Below are 19546 nucleotides of genomic sequence, written 5' to 3'. Positions count from 1 at the left end.
CCCCACGTGGCAGTGGCCAAGAAAATCGATGCTTCCAGTGAGCGTCGATCCACGTGGAGTGCCAGGTGGAGAGCCACGTGACGATGCCTGGAAAGGAGGGTCATTGAAATCGAAAAGGAAGAACTGAGTTCCATCTTGTTGGTTTATCCCTTCCCAGCTGTCGAAATCCCTCCCCACCCGACCATTGGGGGCGCATGGTTGTGTATCTGCAGATTTTCAGTGGGTGTGTTCCAGTGTGTATGAGGGAGGGTTCTGGGTTTCTAGTGCGCATGCGCAGACAAAATGAATGTGCGTATGTGCAAGATTTGGGTCCTGGCCTTGGGTCTTTCGTTGCATGGGTCTCCTCGCATAGGCTCCTAATGTGTGCCTGATTTCCTTTCACAGGAGCCCCTTGATTTGTGGCCTGGCCAGCTGATCCTCCTGGAGCACCGGTATTATGAGTAGACAACTCTCTTTCCCCTAAGTTTCCTGGCTAGCAGAAGCCTTGAAATAAGGGGGTCCATATGTTTCATACTTCTGACAAGTTCTAAGGAGAGACTAGTCTCTGGACAGTGACACCCTGTGTGGTAAAGTGGCGGGGCAGTGAAAACGAGGAAGGTCCTCGTCAACATGGATTGATACCGTAGCTGCCACCACAGCCTCAAAGGTAACAATTGTGGGGATGACCGAGGACAGGGAAAGGTTTCATCCTGGTGTCCGTACGACAGAAGGAAAATTAGGGATAAGGGCGGTTGTCTCTACCGAATGCCTACTCTAAATGAAAATTAGCCATCCAAGCCACAATAAATGGATTTGAAAGGAATCAGGCACACATTAGACACCTATGGGGACGATCAAAACCTCGCAGACTGAGGTTAAATAGGTGCACGTGGAGGGCTTGTACTCCCGGAACCTTATGTCACACGTACACCTGAATTGAGGGTCAAGCCGCTGCCCCCACCCACCAGGCCCTTCACATCGGGGTGGGTCGTCGAAAGCAGACACAGAAGCCTGGTTCTTTCTGTTTCAGGTAGGAGGACGGGATTTCTCTTGTGGGCGTCGAGGCCACTCGGGGTGCTCCTACGCCCTCTCAGCCCTCGCACCCTGTCTTCTTTACTTTTCGGTTCTAGCACTCGCTTTTCCATGTGGTTTTTCACTCTCCCGAGAAGTGGCCATTTTCAGTAGCGAACTCTCCCACGGCCCTGCCAGGTGGCCTTCCTCTCTTTCCAGAGACAAGGTGTGGTATGGCAGACTGTATTACTGGAAACTTCCCTTTCCTTCATGAAAGTTACTTAGATTATGAAGTGCTTCTGCCGCATAGATTCTTGGAACCGGGACAACCATCCCAGACACCGAACACATAGGCTGCTGTGAGTCAGAACCCACAGAAGGCACCTAACAAGGAACAGCAACAAAGGTTTCGTGTAAAAATTCCATTAGCTTTTATTTCCATTTTTCAAGAAATATTTTGAAGTTCCCGCATAAATGTAAATAATACTTTACAAAAAAATTCAAAGCCTCTGCAACAACCAAAAGATATCACACTTGGCCCCGATTTTTGCCCCTAAAGCCTCAGAGTTCCTTGCCCCAGAAAGGATCTGCACATGCTCAGCCTATTCCCCAGAACACACCCACAAGCTCTAGCTTGCTACCATCCGTCTGTCTGTCTATCTATCATCTATCTATCTGTCTGTCTGTCTCTCTGTCTGTCTATCTATCTATCTATCTATCGGTTCCAGACTGCCTTCAGGGGCAGTCAGGGATCTGGCACAGTCCTTTGCTCAGTCAAGGGGGTAAGGAATCTGAGGGCGGAGGCTCTAGAGGTGTTTTCCCTAGACAGGTAGCAGGGGCTTTTGTGTAGTTTCGCATTCCACTTCAGTGTGAGAGATCTCACAACATCTACTGGCCTTTTGCTGCTACGGTGTGCCTGGGAGGGAGGAGAAAATCATCAGCCATGACTTCCTCACCTTATGCACAGTGGAGCGAGCTTGGGTTTCCCCCCAGGGGGGCTTCCATAGTAAAGCTCTGTTTTCTGTACCTCAGCTACCCCACCAGGATGCCTCCGTGTTCTTCTCCTAAGCCATTTCACGGAGGTATTGGCCCTTTAGGTTTTTCTTGCCTCTGTTCCTTAGACACAGAATGAGGATATACTCGTGCTTAAAGGCTTTACCAAAGTGTACCAGTTGGCACAGGATGGAATCACAGACTCAGGGCTCACAGGTTGCAGCCTCTTGGTTGGCCCATGAGAATGGCTAATGTACATGGGAAAGAATGTGCACTACCACTAGCCTTCAGGGAAATGCCACTCAAACCCATAATGAGATACAAGTCCACGTCCCCTAAAATGGCTCTGATCAAAAAGCCGGGTAATATTTCATAGGTGTGGAGAAATTGGAGGCTTCATCTATTGCTGGGGGAAAGCAGTTCAGCAGTTTCACAAAATGCTAAACACAGACAGATAATTGTGCCAGTATAGAATACCTCAACGGAATGAAACTGTATGTATGCTTTATTCCCAACATCTGAAAGGAACAATGAGCCAAATGGACACCATCTGCCCACTTGATAAGCCATATGTATCATAACCGTATTCTCATTCAGCCATGAAACAATGTGGGAATGTCACATGCTACAAGTACTTGGGTAACCCTTGTGTTTTAGAGCTTAAATTCTGAGCCCTGGCTTTGTAGAAGGCTATGGCTATGCCAGTGAAAGTTGGACATTGAATACGGAAGACCAAATAAGAATGGATACACTTGAATTTTGGTGCTGTAGGAGAATATTGAAATTAGTACAGACTGCCAAAAGTGCAAAGAAATTTGTCTTAAAAGATACAGTCAGAATGCTCCTTAGAAACCAGGATGGCAGGCAAGACTTGGTCTCATGTACTTTGGACAGGTTATCAGGAGAGACCCGTTCCTGGAGAAGGACATCTTGCTTGGTAAAGTAGAAGGACAATGGAAAGCAGCAAGACCCTCCACAAGAGGGATCTATGCAGTGGCTTCAAACATAAGAACAATTTATACAGTGGTTCAAACATGAGAACAGTTATGAGGATGGCACAGGACCAGGCAGTGTTTTGTTCTGTCCTGTGCTGTCAGAACCGACTCCAAGGCACCTAATAACAAAATGAGGACCAGTGAAAGTCCAAAGGCCAATTACAATGGTCTTTCTGACCATTACCCTGAGATGTGAGCAGTCTTTTCTTTGGGAAAGTTCCTTGGGAAGCAGATTACCTGCACTTTCCCTAGGCGCCCAGTCTTCGGGGTTCGACTGGGTGTATCCTTGATGGAAACTACCATACTGAGGTCCCGTACGCAGGAGTCGTGGCCAAGAGTCACACCTTGATTGCCATGTTTGGAAGGTCCTGAACCAAACTTGTGAGCTCTTCTGTGTAATATAATATACGTTTCCCAATCATGGTCTCCTTCTTATTTCTTTCCCCACTCCTCCATTTCTTTGGTCCCAACTGTAACTGATGTAGCGACCGGTCTGCTGCCACACATGGTTTGTGACAGTTTCCTTTGCTCTCTCATGTCCTTTGAAAATCTCTAAATCCCTGTGTTTAGGGAAGGTGGGGATATTGAACAAGGATATCTCTATGTGATTTTAAGAAATAATTCCCATTTCTGTTATGTACAAAGATGCCTCAGTCCAGATGTGTAAGCTCCTTATACTAATTTGTATAAAGTTGCTGAACAAAGTCAAAGTTCTCATATGCCAATTCTTGCCAGCATGCTTTTCCTGTTGAGAACTCGACTTCTGAGTACGTTACGGTTTCCATGAATGTTGAGATGTTTCATTACTTGAGGGCCAATCAGTTTGGTAAACTGGAAAGCCTATTTCGTTGTCTTGAAACACAAGCCTGTCCCCCAGGAAACTGGGCTTGAAGTCACGCAGGTGTCACAGTTGATGACATCAAAATGCTGTCCCTCTAGAAAGTCTCTTGCAACTTTAGCCTCAGGCTTATTACACCAGAGGTATGTAGTGGCCACAGGGGTTTCTGTCTCTGTGTGGGCCTTTTACAGAGTTAGAAAAGAACACGGCCTCTTTTATCTTATTGAATTCTTTCTTTTTACACTTGATTTGTGTATGTGGCAAAGGGGTTCAACAATATTTTCTTTTCAGGTTACCGCAAGAAAATCCAAGAGCGCCAATTACAGCCAGCGCTCTACCGCAGTCCTGTGAGACATCAAACAGAGACAGGTTAGACAGTAAACTCTCATCTGTCTGATAGTAATGTGACAGCCTTGTCCTTTCTATTGTAATTATGTGTCTGTTATTTTGTAAATCATGTTATCGGGGGTTCTTACAACTTGTGTCTGTTTAAAAGGCTCTTCATTAGGGCACGTTATCCCTGAACTTCCTCTGTGAACGTCTGGTGAGGTAATATCTCCAAGGGAACATCCTAAGTATGCTTTTAGAATCAGGATGCTCCTGAGGGTTCTGTCAGTGCACTCATTGGCAATGGTAAACTATTTCCCCTGAAACTGGTTTAAACTCAAAGCTCCATCAGCGGCAGTCATCCTACTACAGCTGAATGCCTTGACTTTTGGAATTGCTTGAGTCCATTTTAGACTGGTGCCTTGAGATTTTGGTACAAATCATTAAGTTTCAAGTAGTGTTACAGCTATGTTCTTAGTACACAGACCAAGCAAACTAATACAAACCTTTTCCAGAAACCGAAAACCTTACAGCTAGGAGAGAAATTGAAGTGACCCTGTTTTCATATCTTCAGACTTCTTATGAAATAACCTTCTGTCATCCTTCACTAGTAGTTAGTTATGCTTTTTAGAATGATCGAAGTATGATGTGAAACATCACTTATGCCTTATACGGTACTATGTGGCCCTGTAGGGAGGCGTGATGGCGTAGTGTTTTAAGTGTTGGGCTACTTATTAACCTTAAGGACAGCAATTTAAAACCTCTAGCCACACAGCAGAAATGTGGAGCTTTCTACTCCCATAAGGGGTTATAGTGTCGGAAATGCACAGGGGAAGTTTGACCCCATCCTATAGATTCACTGCGAGTAGGAGTTGACTTGATGGCAGTGAGGGTTTAAAAAAAGAAATCTGGGGGGTGGTGGGTGGGGTGGCGCTAAAAAAATAAAATAAAAAAAGAAATCTGTGTGTGGTCTTTTAAATAGTCCTGGGTTAGGCATTGAGTTGCTAGCCACAAAGTCAGTGATTCAAACCTAATAGCCACTCTTTGGGAGCAAGATGAGGCTGTTTGATCCTTTAAAGAATTTTATAGTCTCAGAAACCCTATTTAGAGTCACTATGAATTGAACTTAACTCTATGACAGTGGTTTTTCTTTGGGTTTTGTTTTTGTTTTTATTGCTCTTCAGTTAAATCCAAACTCTGCCCTGTTATCTCTCATAAGTCATATGTGGCCATTGTAAAATTCTGAAAACATGTTGTTTCATGTGTGCTGAAAAGTACAATGCTTGGTCCCCATGCTCCATTGTCCTTGCCACTTTCCTCTTGTTGGTTTGTTCCAGTCACTCAAGTTTTTGTTGTTTTCAGGTCTGTTTATGTCTATATATCTCTATATATATCACCATTTAATATATTTGACATATATGTGCATATAAAGCCATAATTACAAGATTAGAAACACATCCAATCACACTTACCTATCCTATCTCCTTTTGCCATTTCAGAGAGGAAAATGGCATGGTGTCTTTGAGTAGGGGCATATTTCTTTATTAGTTGTATCCCCATGATTTATTAGTTTTCATGATATTTAATAATCAAGAACTCTGCTTCTCTGTGTGTCGGAATTCATTGAGCCAAATTGTACTCCCTTTGTATCTTAATGTTATTGCATACTCTCCTGAAGCCATATTAATAAGTCTATATTTATTCACTGCAGCCAATGAATAATGCAGAGTCCAGTGATGAGCTCAAGCCTATATGCAGAAAAAGGAAGAGAAAATGTAAGCATTTAGAGCCAAACACCAGCACCGCGGAACCCAGGTAACTATAACTTTGTAGGTAGATGCTGACTTGTGACATGTCAGTGTGAGTCCCACAGTTGAAAGATGCCTTGGCAAGTTGTTGGAGAAACCATTCAGAATGATTGGAAAGATTAGGTCCACCATGCTGGTTCCCTAGGGCTGCCATAACAGAAGAGCACAAAGTGGTGCATAAGCAAATGTGGTGAAGAAACCTGATGGTGCTCCGCTATCAAAAGATATAGCATCTGGGGTCTTAAAGGCCTGAAGATAAACAGGCAGCCATCTAGCTGAGAATGAAACCCACATGGAAGAAACACACCAGCCTGTCCCGACACGATCGCTGAAGACAAAGCGGGTGTATAAGCAAATGTGGTGAAGAAAGCTGATGGTGCCTGGCTATTAAAAGATATAGAGTCTGGGGTCTTAAAGGACTGAAGATAAACAGTTGGCCATCTAGCTGAGAAGCAACAAAGCCCACATGGAATAGGCACACCAGCCTGTGTGACCATGAGGTTTCAAAGGGATCAGGTATCAGGCATCAAAGAATAAAAAATCATATCATTGTGAATGAGGGGGTGTGCGGAGTGGGGACCCAAAGCCCATTTGTCGGCAACTGGACACCCCCTTACTGAAGGGTCGCGGAAAGGAGATGAGCCAGTCAGGTTGCAGGGTAGCCACAATGAAACGTACATATTGAGGACCCAGGGCCCATCTGTCTGGAATGGGACATCACCTTGCAGAAGGGTTGTCTGGAAGAGACGAGCCAGTCAGGGTGCAGTATAGCAATGATGAAACATACAACTTTCCTCTAGCTCTCGAATGCTTCGTCCCCCCTATTATCATGATCCAAATTCTACAAATTACAAATCCGGCTAGACCAGAGGATATACACTGGTACAGATAGGAACTGGAAACACAGGGAATCCAGGGTGGACGATCCCTTCAGGACCAGTGGAGAGAGTGGTGATACCGGGAGGGTGGAGAGAAGGTGAGGTAGAAAGTGGGAACCGATTATAAGGATCTACATATAACCTCCGCCCTGGGGGACAGTAGAGAAGTGGCTGAAGGGAGATGTTGGATGGTGTAAGATATGACAAAATAATAAGTTATAAATTATCAGTGGTTCATGGGGGAGGGGCGAGTGGGAAGGGAGGGGGATAATGAGCGAACACCAGGGGCACAAATAGAAAGTAAATGTTCATAAAATGATGATGGCAGATATGTATAAATATGCTTGAGATAATTGAAGTATGGATTGTCATAAGAGCTGTAAGAGCCCCCAATAAAATGACTTTTATAAATTAAAAAAAAAGAATTGAAGGTCATCATTGTGGAAAATAGAGTCAAAATCAGAGGAGTGGCCATGCTGATTCTTTCAGAAGGTTCTGCGACACATACACAGACTCTTGCATGTTTTTTTTCATAGTTTATGGCAGCTTCTAGAGGTGACACGCCTTGGCTGGCAGCTGCCTCTGTAGACACATAGTTGCCCTTCCCTTCTCGCCATAGCCTTGTGTATGTATCTTCTCTGTTACAGGGACACCAGTCATACAGGATTAAGAGTCTTCCTATTCTAGCATGACTTCATGTTAACCTAATTGATAGCATTATCAAAGGCTATAATTTTGAACAAGTTCACAGTCACAGGTATTGGGTGATGACTTCCCATTATCTTTTTGTGGCAGTTCACCCTTACTCATAGGTCACATTCCTGGGAATTCCATTTTCCTTTTTCATACTACCCCTTTGAGAGTATTCCCCATGTTTCTGCCCTAAACCTATTGCAAAATGATATGCAGCCAAGAAAATTTAGTTTTCTATAGCAGAGAAAGGAGGGAATTAGGTATTAGTAAAAATTGTCCTCAAACTCTCATAATATCTTACTTTTGAACAAGTCGTTTAATGTCTCCAGGCTTCACTGCCCTTTACTTGTGAGTCAGCAGAGACAAATGAAGGGATGCTTCCTAATGATTTATGGTCAAGGACCTTTCTGCAAAGTTAATGAATGGTCTGGAAATTTCATTAACTAACAGTAAAACAGGAACACATAGGAACTTCAATGCTATCAATCTCTTTAGATAACTGGTATGAAGGGGCTTCATGTCTGTTCTGATTGCATACGCCTGTGATTTTGTTATGTCCCATAATCAGGTCATTGTAAAACTCTGCAAATATTTTTTTGTGTACGTTGAAAAGCAAATTCTTGCTCCCTATGACCAGCAAAGATCGAAATCTGGCTCTTCTGCCCTCACCACCCTCCAGCTTGGTTGCTTTGTTCCAGCCCCACCGGTTTTTGCTGCTGTTGTTTTCTTTTCAGAAGGTAAAATGGGCTCTTAGTTCCACCCCCACATGAATTGTTAGCATTCAGGAACTCTGCTTGTCAGGGTGTGGGAATGCAAAGAGCCAGATTATGCTCTCTTTATATCAGCGGTCTCAGCTTGTGGGTCACGTCCCCTTTGGGGGGTGGGGGGGTCGAAGGACCCTTTCACAGGGGTCATCCAAGAGCATCAGAAATCAGGTATTTCCGATGATCTTAGGACCTGAGACACCGACACTGCTCCTCTCTCCGTCTTCAGGCGGGTCTGCCCACATGCAGATATGCTGATCTGGTGAGAAAGAAACCATCTCAACCTTGGCACTGACGTTGGCTTTTTATGCATACTGTCACAGAATTTAGCAATATAATTTACTGTTGTTATATTAAGACTGTTACCCATGCTACACCATGTTTCAAGACAAAATTTCATTTATTTGTAATTAAAAATAAATATTTCACAATATATAAGTACAGATTGTTTTTGTCATTAATCACTATGCTTTAATTATGTTGAATTGGTAATAATGAAAATACATCCTGCATATCAGATATTTACAATTCATAACAGTAGCAAAATTAAGTTAAGAAGGAGCAACAAAAATAATTTTATGGTTGGGGGTCACTGCAACATAAAGAACTGTGTTAAAGGGTCGTAGCATTAGGAAGGTTGAGAACCGCTGCTTTATGTCCTAGTGCTATCAAATTAATCTGAAACCGTATCAGTAAGTTTACATTTATTATTACTATTATTCATTGTAGTTCAATGCAGAATTCAGAATCAAATGGTGAGCTCAATCCCACATGCGGAAAGCGGAAGAGAAAATGTAAGCATTTGGAGCCAAACACCAGCACTGCGCAACCCAGGTAACTAGGTCACTTTGAAGGTAGATGCTGATCTGTATCATGTCGCAGTGAGACCCACAGTAGATAAAAGTAGATAAGCTTTTTGGTGGAAGGAGAATGTGACCACAGTCGATTTTCTAGGTTCCTTCAGATTTTAGTTTAATTAGTACTATAAATGTCATTAACCAAGACAATAAACATACTATTAATTAAACCATTTTATTTGGAGTTAATCCAGATATTATATCATTTTATAGATCAATCACATCAAGAAGAATTGTACAGTTGCTACTACAGTTAGTTTAAAAACCTTTTTTCTTCCTACCTGAACTCTTTGATATCAGCTCTCTTCCCATGTGCACACACACACCTCCCCCACTGCACCCCTCAACCCCCAAGGAGCCCTGATTCTCGTTGTTTTCTCGATTGATTCATCAATCCTGTTTTCATATACTGGGAAACAGATACACATAACAAAGACTCAAGGAGGCTACCCACAAAGAGAAGATACAACAGAGATAGACCCTAATATGAAAACAAACCCCGAAACCACAGAAAATGTTGAAAACCAGATCTAGCCCAAAGTCTATGAAAGGGGAGGTCAAGCCAGGTCTATCACTTGGATATACTATAGTCGTCTCTCCAATACGCTGTTTGGTAACCAATGTATCCCCATCCCTCAATTATTGTTAGAGTGGAAACATCATCTTTGTTTGTAGAAAAGACCCCAGCATTAGTTTTGGAATGTACCCTGAGTGTTTTGTGATAGACTGTAAAACAGAAGCAAATCCATTTTTGAGAGGAAATTTTCAGAACGATTTGAAAGACTAGCTCCACCATATTATGCCCCAAGGGCTGCCGTAACGAAATAGCACAACGTCGATGACTTTTAAGAGGGAGAATTCACTGTCATCTTTTTGGAAACTGGAGTCCAAATCAGAGTATTGGCTATGCGGATTCCTTCTGACGTTCTCTCTCTCTCTCTCTCTCTCTCTCTCTCTCTCTCTCTCTCTCTCTCTCTCTCTCTCTCTCTCTCTCTCTCACACACACACACACACACACACTCACACATACAAGCACGCGCGCACATCCATGCACACCCCTTTTTTGTAGATTATGCCTGCTCCTAGCAGCTAGTGGCTAGGCTTGTCTGCAGCTGTCTCTGTACTCACATACCTGCCTTTCCTTTGTGGGACCTTTTTTCCATCGCTTAAACTCCTGGAATTCCAGTGTTCTCATCTACAGTGAATGAAATGAAACTACTTATTGTCCAGTGTTAAAATGAGGATAAAAACATAATTGCTATAAAAGTTTAATGTACATATATGTACAGGCATGTTACTTAGCATTAATTACTGCTAGTAGAAGACACAGGTGCCAAGAGAAAGACTTTAGGGGTAAATCTTGTTTGTCACTGAGTGGATGAAAAGCATGCCCTTGTACTGATGATCTCTGATTTTAACCAACTCATCGAATAGGCCCGAGCTGTAGACAGTATTTCTTTTTAGAGATTTTTATCAGAGCCTTAAATAAGGATGCCAATTTTACTAACATGAGAGCAGCAATTCTCATCCTTCTAATGTCGCAACTCTTTCATATAGTTCATGTGGTGGTGACCCCCCAACCATAGAACTATTTTCGTTGCTACTTCATCACACTTATTTTGCTACTTTTATGAAATGGGCGACCCCCTAAGAAAGGGTCATTTGACACCCAAAGGGGTCGTGACTCACAGGTTGAAAATTGCTGCATTACAGTGTCAGTAGAAATGACCATTAAACAGTTTTAAATGTTTATCAAATAACGATATAAGTCTTTGACTCTTTCTACCCGAATAAGCTGTACATAACCTTGATGGGGTACCGTGAAGCAGTCTGCTCCTGTTAAGATTAACGGTCTCAAAAATCCGAACTAGGATCACTATGCATCACAGTTGACTTAATGCCAATGCCGGGTGTGTGTGTGTGTGTGTTAAAAATCTTTCAACAGTTGTGTTGACACATATCTCACATAACACACAATTGAATGGTTTAAATATTTTTAATATCTCTGCAATCAATTTTATGGTTAGGGTTGTGTGTGTGTGCTCTTTAAACAAGTACAAGGTGGAGAGTTACGTATTCCTGACTGTTATATTTTATTGCAAGTATTGCATCTTCTGTTTGTTTATATTACAGTACTACAGACCCACATGGTGCTGGTAGATCCAAGGATTTCCTCCAACAATTCCCCTGGCCAAAGGAAGAACATCCACGTCATCAAGTCAGTGAACAGTATTGCAGTGCAGATGAGTTACTTTTGCTCTTCCAGTTCCTTTACCTGGACTAAGTCCTAAGTCATCACTACCTGTACCACCACCACCTGTTTCAGGCTACCTTCGCCCTAAGAATTGTTGCTTGCTCTATCGTCTACGATACAGCAGAAATAAATATGCAAAACTGAACTTTCTTTGTTTTTCTTTTCACTTGTATTGTGACTTGACTAAAGGGTTACAAAGCAGAGAATCCAACTCATGAAGTGCGACTCCCACAATGTACCATCACTAATCCCATTTCTTCCCTGTGTTTCTTGGATCCATTCCTTCTTTCCTCTTAAATGTTTGATTGTTCTTTTGTGTGCGGACCTCACTAGTATTATAATTTCCCTTAGAGGCGTGTTTGTTGTTTGGATGAAGATTTAGCTGTGTGGGTGAATTCAGGTCCAGATCTGGAGGGTGACTGATAGCCATAGACTACAGAGTTCTACTTCGTCTCTACCCCAGCGGTAAGCCTGGTATCCTCGCTGACTTTGGGTTTTCTTCTACATTTTTTGGCCTCCTTGAAGCTCTGAAGGAAGCCTCTCAGAGTGATTGGTACTAGTAGAGCATCACCTATCATCTCAGGATGTTTTCATGTGACTGTAGTCCGTTAGGCTAATTTTTTCCATACGAGGGGGTACCAAAAATGGAAGTTTTTCAAAGATATGTATTAAATTTATTGTATTTTTTTACAAAACAACCCTTCAAAGTACTTTCCATTACAGTTAACGCATTTGTCAAATCTGTGCTTCCATTTTTGGAAACAGTTTTCAAGCTCATCTGTTTGGATGGCTGACAGCACCTTACTCGTTTTTTTCTTCACCTTTTCTACTTCGTCAAATCACTGTCATTTCATGCCCCTCTTCATTTGAGTAAAAAAAGTAAAAGAAATCGCAAAGACCCAGGTCAGTTGAGTCAGGTACGTGGGGCAAGAGAGGCATGCTGGATTTTTTTTTGCCATAAACTGGTGCACTGAGATGACTGTGTGAGCAGGTGCATTGTCATGGAAGAAAAACCAATCCACCATCTGCCACAAATTAGGCCTTTAAAAAAATCACTTTATTTTATTTCGGGCTCTTACAGCTCTTATAACAATGCATACATAAATTATATCATGCATATTTGTACATATGTTGCCATCATCATTTTAAGAATTATTTTTTCTGTTTGAGCCCTTGGTTTCAACTCCTCGTTTTTCCCCTCCCTCTGTCACTCTCCCACCCTCCTGGACCCCTGAAAAATTATAAATTATTATTATTTTCATATCTTACACCACACACTTTCTCCCTTCACCCACGTTACTGTTGTTTGTACCCCTGGGGAGGGGGGAGATTATACTTAATTGTAGTTGGTCCCTCATTTCTTCCCCTTCTCCCCCCATCTTCCCCTTCCCCTCATACTATTGATACTCTCATTGCTGTTCCTGAGGGGATTATTTGTCCTGGATTCCAAGAGGCAAGGGCTCTTTATCTGCACCAGTGGACATGCTCTGGTCTAGCTGGATTTGTAAGGTAGAATTGGAGCCATGATAGTATGGGGGAGGAAGAATTAAAGAACTAGAGGAATATTGTTTCATTGGTGCATACTGCACCCTGACTGGCTCATCTCTTCCTTGTGAGCCTTATGTAAGGCGATGTACAATCGTCTACAGATGGGCTTTCGGTCTCTATTCTGCACTACCCCATATTCACAGTGGTAAGGATTTATTGTTTGGGGTCTTTGATGCCTGGTACCTGATCCCTTCAACACCTCATGACCACACAGGCTGATGTCCTTCTTCCGTGTGCGCTTCTGAGCTAGATGGCTGCTTGTTTATCTTCAAGCCTTTAAGACCCTAGACACCATATCTTTTAATAGCTGGGCACTATCAGCTTTCTTCACCACATTTGTTTATGCCCCCATTTTGATTTCAGTGATCATGTTAGAATGCCAAGTTATTAGAACAAAAATGTTCTTGCATTGAGGGAGAACCCAATGCCCATCTGCTACTTTAGTGCTCAACATTTAAATATATGTACATAGACCTATATCCTTATAGTTATATGTTAATTTATTTACATGTCTGCACGCCTAAATGTATGCCTCTGTAATTGTATTTGCCTCCAAGTTCTTTCCTCTATTTCTTTTTCCTTTCCTCCTGTCCCACTATCATGTTCGGACTTCATTCAACTCTCAGTACTTTCTCTCGGCTACATTGCATTTGATCGACCCCCAGCAGGCATTCTACTCCCTCTTCGTCATTGATTGTAGATCTCTTACTGTTTTCTTCTACCTGGCTTTGTTGGCTCCCCCCTCCCTTTCTCCCATCTCCTCTTCTGCATGTACCCCCAGTGCCCTCTGCCCTGTTACTTTCTCCTTGGTATCTGTTATCCTATCTATCCTATCTGGATAGACATGAGAAAAAGAAAAAAGAAAGAAAGAAGAAAAATATGGCACATAGAAAAATCCAACCCTATAAGTAGTCCCAGGTCTGTCTGTTGACCCTTCTGCATGTTTTCCAATCTGGTCTAGTGAGGTAACATACCCTGCCCACAGATTCTGAGGTCTATTTTTAGGATGCTTAGGGTACCTCATTGTTTTGCTCCCCTTGTTGTTCGGCTATGCTCCTTTCCTGTTTTGTCCCAGTGTGGGACCGTCAGAAGGGCACAATTCTCATTCTTTCTCCAGTGCTGTCCCCTGTAGTCCAGTGGGTCAGCGAGGGGGTTGTTGTGTCTTGTAGAGGGGCTGTTCGCTCTGTGCACTGGCTGCCCCAAGCAGGAATGTCATCCTCCAGGCTTGATGAACCAGGATGCAGTTTCTCTCTCTCTCTCCCGCCCCCCCACCCAGGATGCAGTTCTCTCTCTCTCTCTCCCTCTCTTCCTCTCTCCCTCCCTCCCTCCCTCTCTCCCTTTCACCTCTCACCTCTCACCCAGATTCCTTGGGGAGATGAGTACCCAACAATTTTTGTCTATTTATTCTCTTCAGTTACACACCGTAGGACCCTATTGCTTTGGGGGCCATTTCCCCCATCATTATCAATTCTGTCCAACAGAGTACCCAATCAATTTCCAGACAGACACAGGGAGGGGCAGTGTCCCTTAAGGGCTTGCCTGCGTGCATCTTTTCTGGAAACTGCTACACTGGGGTCCAGTAGTCATGAGATATGCCCTGAATTCCTTTGTCTGAATGTACTGGACCTGTCATGTGAGCTCTTCTGTCTAATACAGTAATTGTCAACCTTCCTAATGTTGTTACCCTTTAATACAGTTCCTCATGTTGTGGTGAGCCCATATGTGGGCGTATCTGCATGTGGACAGAGCCGCCTGGAGAGGGATCGAGGAGCCGTGTCTCGGTTTCTAAGACCTGTGGAAATATGGTCTTAGGCAACCCCTGTGAAAGGGTCATTTGACCCCCCCCAAATGGGGTCGCGACCCCCATGTTGAGAACTGCTGGTCTAATACAATGTATATCCCAATTATGGTCTGTTTCCACCTTCTATAAGCACACCTCTCATATATCTGTGCCACCAATCATGATTTTGTGAGTTTCCTTTTCCGTTCCACACCCTTTACAAATCTCTGAATCTCAACAAATCCTTAGAGGCCATCATGACCTTATATTAATGGTGTTCATCATCCGGATGATGTTTTTTTTTGTCTCTGTCCCGATTAAGAGTTTATCCATATTCTCCTTACAGTATATTAAAGGTAGCTAGCTAACTTAGGTAGTACATTGAGTCCCCTAGTAGAAGGTTGTCCTGTTAGGTGGAAGGAGAAAGTCACCAAGAGCAGATTTCCTAGGTACCTTTAGTCTGTAATCCTGGCATGTAGCCACACTTCAACATAGTTATAAAACCCTGCTTCCCACCGAGGACACAAAGAATTGAACAAGTCACGTGGTTGCCAAGGACCTTCCTCGTATGTAAGTCTTCCTAATAAATTCCTATGTGGATATTTCTTTCTTTGGTCTCATGGCATCTTCCATTGTGAGTGACTAGCCTATGCAATGACAGTAGTATGAGAAAGCAGCTCCCCTTAGGCATTTTCCCCGAGTAAGTGTGCCAGAAACGGCTGCCTCATGCTGTTTCATTGAAGGGCTGTGCATTATGTCAGCCCACTGACGAAGCTGTCCCATGAAACTAGAATCCTAGGATCTTGAGGAGATTGGTTTGTCTAAGAAGTAAACATAATTGTGTTCTCTGTGTGTTTTTAATATATGTGAAGCTGCATGCATGCACACATGTATATGCCTATACATATGGCTGTGTATAGATATACGCACAGGACCCTTAATGGCACAGTGAGTTACACGTTGGGCTGCTAATGAAATGGTCAGCAGTTTAGAGCACCAACCACTCTGCTTAATAAAGGTGAAGCGTTGTCCTCCTGTAATGAATTACAATCTTAGAAGCCTATGGGTACAGTTCTATCCTATCTTACAGGGTCTCTGTGAGTTGGAATTGACTCAATGGTAGTTTGTTTTCGGTTTTTAATATACACACATACATGCATACACATACACACATACATTTATTCTTTTTTCTGCTCCCTGTCCTCCCCAACACCTTCTCTCTTCCCGTACCCTCAGGAAACCATTACTCCTGTCACTCTCTCTGAGGGGTCATCTATCTTTGTTCCAACCTACTCCTAATATTCTGGTTTACCCCCTAGATAAGTGTTGGTAATGCCATCTTGCCTTAAGTTCATGGCCTTTATAGCCCTGTTGATAGTTTGCTATGTCAAGCTATCCTGGTAATTTTCCAAATCTAAGTTTACAGCCTTCAGATAACTCTCTACTCCCACCCTGTTCTAGGATATTAATTTAAAATTTATTCTTAGATACTATGTATGAACCCCCACCCTGTTTCAGGATGTTATGTAAACTAATGCTTCTTTTAGCCTCTGTAATCAACTTGGCTAATTAGAATGGAATATCTGCACTCCACAGCTCCGCAGCTCGAAAAACATGATGCAGCTGGAGTCCCCCCGTACCTTGCTGCTTGAAAAACAGGATACGGTTTTTGCCTATATATACCCTGCCTGAGTACTATTTGGGGCATGGAGTGTGAAGTGATACTAGTCCTCCTATTGTCGGCTTAATAAAGACTCCATAGGATTCATGGCATAATAGTGGTCTTTAATCTCTCACAGCATATAGCATGTTGACTTCCTTGTACTGAACGATTTTAAATATCCAAATAAACATATGCAAATCTAACATGACTAACGAGGTAAAACAAATAAAGAAATCCCTTTATAGTTAGGGGATGAAATCATAAAGAGCTAGAGGATAGTTAAATGGTCCCTTAGTACTGTACTGCATCCTGGATTTAGCATCCATTTTGTGTGGCCCTTTTAAGAGGTATTGTCCCATTGTCATAGTGGTGGACTTTGACTCTCCACTACATCCACTCCCTTTCATATCAATTTGAATTTGTGTTTTTAAACTTCCGATACCTGATCCTGTCAACACCTCGTGATCACATAGGCTTGTGTGCTTCTTCCATGTGGGTTTTGTTGCTTCCCTGCTAGAAGGCCACTTGGTTATCTTCATGCCCAGATGCTATATCTTTTGATAGGCAGGTGCCATCAGCTTTCTTTACCACATTTGCTATGCATCCATTTTAGCTTCAGCAATCCTTTAAGGGAGGTGGGTATCATACAATGCCACATTATTAGAACAACCCATTCTTGTACTGAGATATGATTTAAGTAGAGGCCCAAAGTTCATCTGCTTCTTTGTTGCATTTATATTACATACATACACAAACAAACTGTCAGGCAGAAGCGGGAGTGAGCAGGGCAGGTGGGTTAGGAGATAGAGCTGGTGAAAACACATCAAGGACACTGCGAAAGGTCAGACCCCCCCTTTCCCCGCCCCCTCCCCCTCCCTTTCGGTGGCCTTCAGGCCCAGGTGCAGAAGACTAACCATTATAGATAACTTTGAACGCTGTTGCTTAGCTCCGGACCTATGACAACAAAGTTACAGTGGAAAATTCCCCAGCTATTTCCTCCCTCGAGACCCAGGCTATACAACTCTACACCTCTCGCCTGGACAGTGTGCCTTCAAGGGGGCCCCAACTGGGCCCCCCTCCCCCGCGAACCTTGGCCAGGGGCTCATGATGATCCTGTCCCTTTCTCTGCTCTCCCTCCCCCCCCCCCTGGGAACTCTGAAATAAACCTCGGAAACTATTTTCTACCTTTGCTTTCTTTCTTTCTGTTGCCAAATCAACCTTGCACAAACATACAAATATTCATATATATACATATATATGGTATATGGTTTTGTTTTTTCCACCTACCTCACTTTTATGCTTGCCAGTTGTTCACCTCTCAGTAATTCCTCTCAGATACTATTTGATTGATCAATCACACTCCAAAAAGTGACACCCTCTTGATGGTCCATTTTTAGAACTCTTCCTGTTCCCCTGTACCTGACATTGTTAACTTCCCGCTCACCTCCCCCCATCCACCCCTCCCGTGTCCCCCCAGGAACCGTCAGTCCAGCCACTGTCTCTGTAAGACTGCCCATCCTGCATTTATTGTATAGATCAACACCAAAAAAAGAGAACGCAACAACAACAATAATAAAATAAATGATAAAAACAACAACATACAGATGGTCACCAGACTCATAGAGCCACATTCATATCCAAAAGGCTAGTTTCCCATGTTGCTATTCTCACAGTCTGGGATGAACTTGTGCCCACCCCAACCCCCTCAATTTATGTCTTAGAATTTCAGTGTGACCCCTTGTGTGTAAACCCCAACCAGTTCAGGTGGGGTGCCAAGCACTGCGCGTGAGCGAGATTTCCACAGTCAGGATTCTTCAGGGACTTCATGGTTTTGCTCCCATCACTGGTCTGTTTCTCTCCCCTCTTGGGTTGCCCCCACGTAGGTGGGTCAGGCTGGCTGCTCTCTCTGAACTGCATCTTCAGGGCTGTCCTCTGCAGCCTGTCACCCAGGAAGAGGCCCTCCAGCGTCCCTGCAGTCATCCCTAGGAATGAGCTGCTCCATTCAGGAACATTGCCCTCGTAGATTGGCATAACAGAATGAGGTCTACTCTGCTCTCCCTTTCCTGTGGAGACATAAACAATACCCTTCCCTTGGGTTTGTTAGTGCCCTCACCCCCTATTGACCCCCCATTGTTTCTCCTCCCATGCCTCTGTGGGCCGTAGAGGCATATGAGAGGTAGTCAGTAGATGCTTTTGTTTCATTCTTTTGTTAAAAAATCATTTTATTGGGGGCTTGTACAACTCTTGTGATAACCCATCCATCCATCCACTGGGTCAAGCACATTTGTACATTTGTTGCCATCATCATTCTCAAAACATTTGCTTTCTACTTGAGCCCTTGGTATCAGCTCCTCATTTTTCCTCTCTCTACCTGCCCTCCCTTCCTCTTGAACCCTTGATAATTTATAAATTAGTATTACTTTGTCATGAGTTATACTGTTGAACATCTTTCTTCACCCACTTTTTTTCATCACAGGTGCTACCTGAGTCTGTTGTTGATATAGAAATCTTTGGGTTTGATTTGGCCCTTGCCAGAATATCTGGTCCTTAGCCTGGAAATTGTGATCCACACATATATTGTTTGGTTGATGTTTCTGTTATTGCTAAATTCTGTATTTTCTAGTATTCATCCACGTGTCCTTCTTAGTGACAACACTTACCTTGCTCCAGCTGTGCACACTTCACTTGCGTTTCATGCTACCATTCCCATTATAACAAATAAGAGGTGTCTATTGCCAACAGGGGAGAATGATGGGGCTTTCTACTCCTGTAAGGGGTTCCAGTGTAAGAAACTCATCTGGGGGAGTTCAACCCAGTCCAATAGGATTGCTATGAGTCGGCATAGATGGCAGTGAGACGATCTAATCCAATACATGTTGGTTTTGTTTGTACAAATAATTTTTACTTCTAATGAAAGTGGGATCATGAAATACTTGTCATTTGTTACTAGCTCTTTACAATACAATGTCCTTTAGACTTATCTCCATATTCAGATGTCTTGAATACTTATCACTGTTTTATGATTTCATAGGATTCCATGGTATGTATGAGCATGCAATACATCTTGTTAAGCCATTCACCTCTTGATGGGCACTTAAGTTCTTTCCAACGTTTACCTGTTGTGAATAGTGCTTCAGTGAACCTGGTGTTAGGGGCCG

The 19546-nt window shown here is 43.1% G+C and overlaps 1 long non-coding RNA gene across 18 annotated transcripts in view; it reads left to right on the top strand.

The window, feature by feature from the left end:
* LOC142434924 (uncharacterized) overlaps window positions 1-11531 on the top strand; it is a 76444-nt gene extending 64913 nt beyond the window's left edge. For all 18 annotated transcript variants that reach the window (XR_012781192.1, XR_012781190.1, XR_012781186.1 and 15 more), the window contains 5 exons: window positions 385-646; window positions 4108-4185; window positions 5855-5958; window positions 9016-9120; window positions 11277-11531. This is a non-coding gene — a long non-coding RNA (uncharacterized LOC142434924). The remainder of the gene's footprint in view (window positions 1-384; window positions 647-4107; window positions 4186-5854; window positions 5959-9015; window positions 9121-11276) is intronic.
* Window positions 11532-19546: the final 8015 nt, after the last annotated feature.

Source organism: Tenrec ecaudatus, chromosome X, assembly GCF_050624435.1.
Source record: "Tenrec ecaudatus isolate mTenEca1 chromosome X, mTenEca1.hap1, whole genome shotgun sequence".
Taxonomy (NCBI): Eukaryota; Metazoa; Chordata; class Mammalia; order Afrosoricida; family Tenrecidae; genus Tenrec; species Tenrec ecaudatus.
Note: the sequence above shows the minus strand (reverse complement) of the source record. Positions and strands in the feature narration are given on the sequence as shown.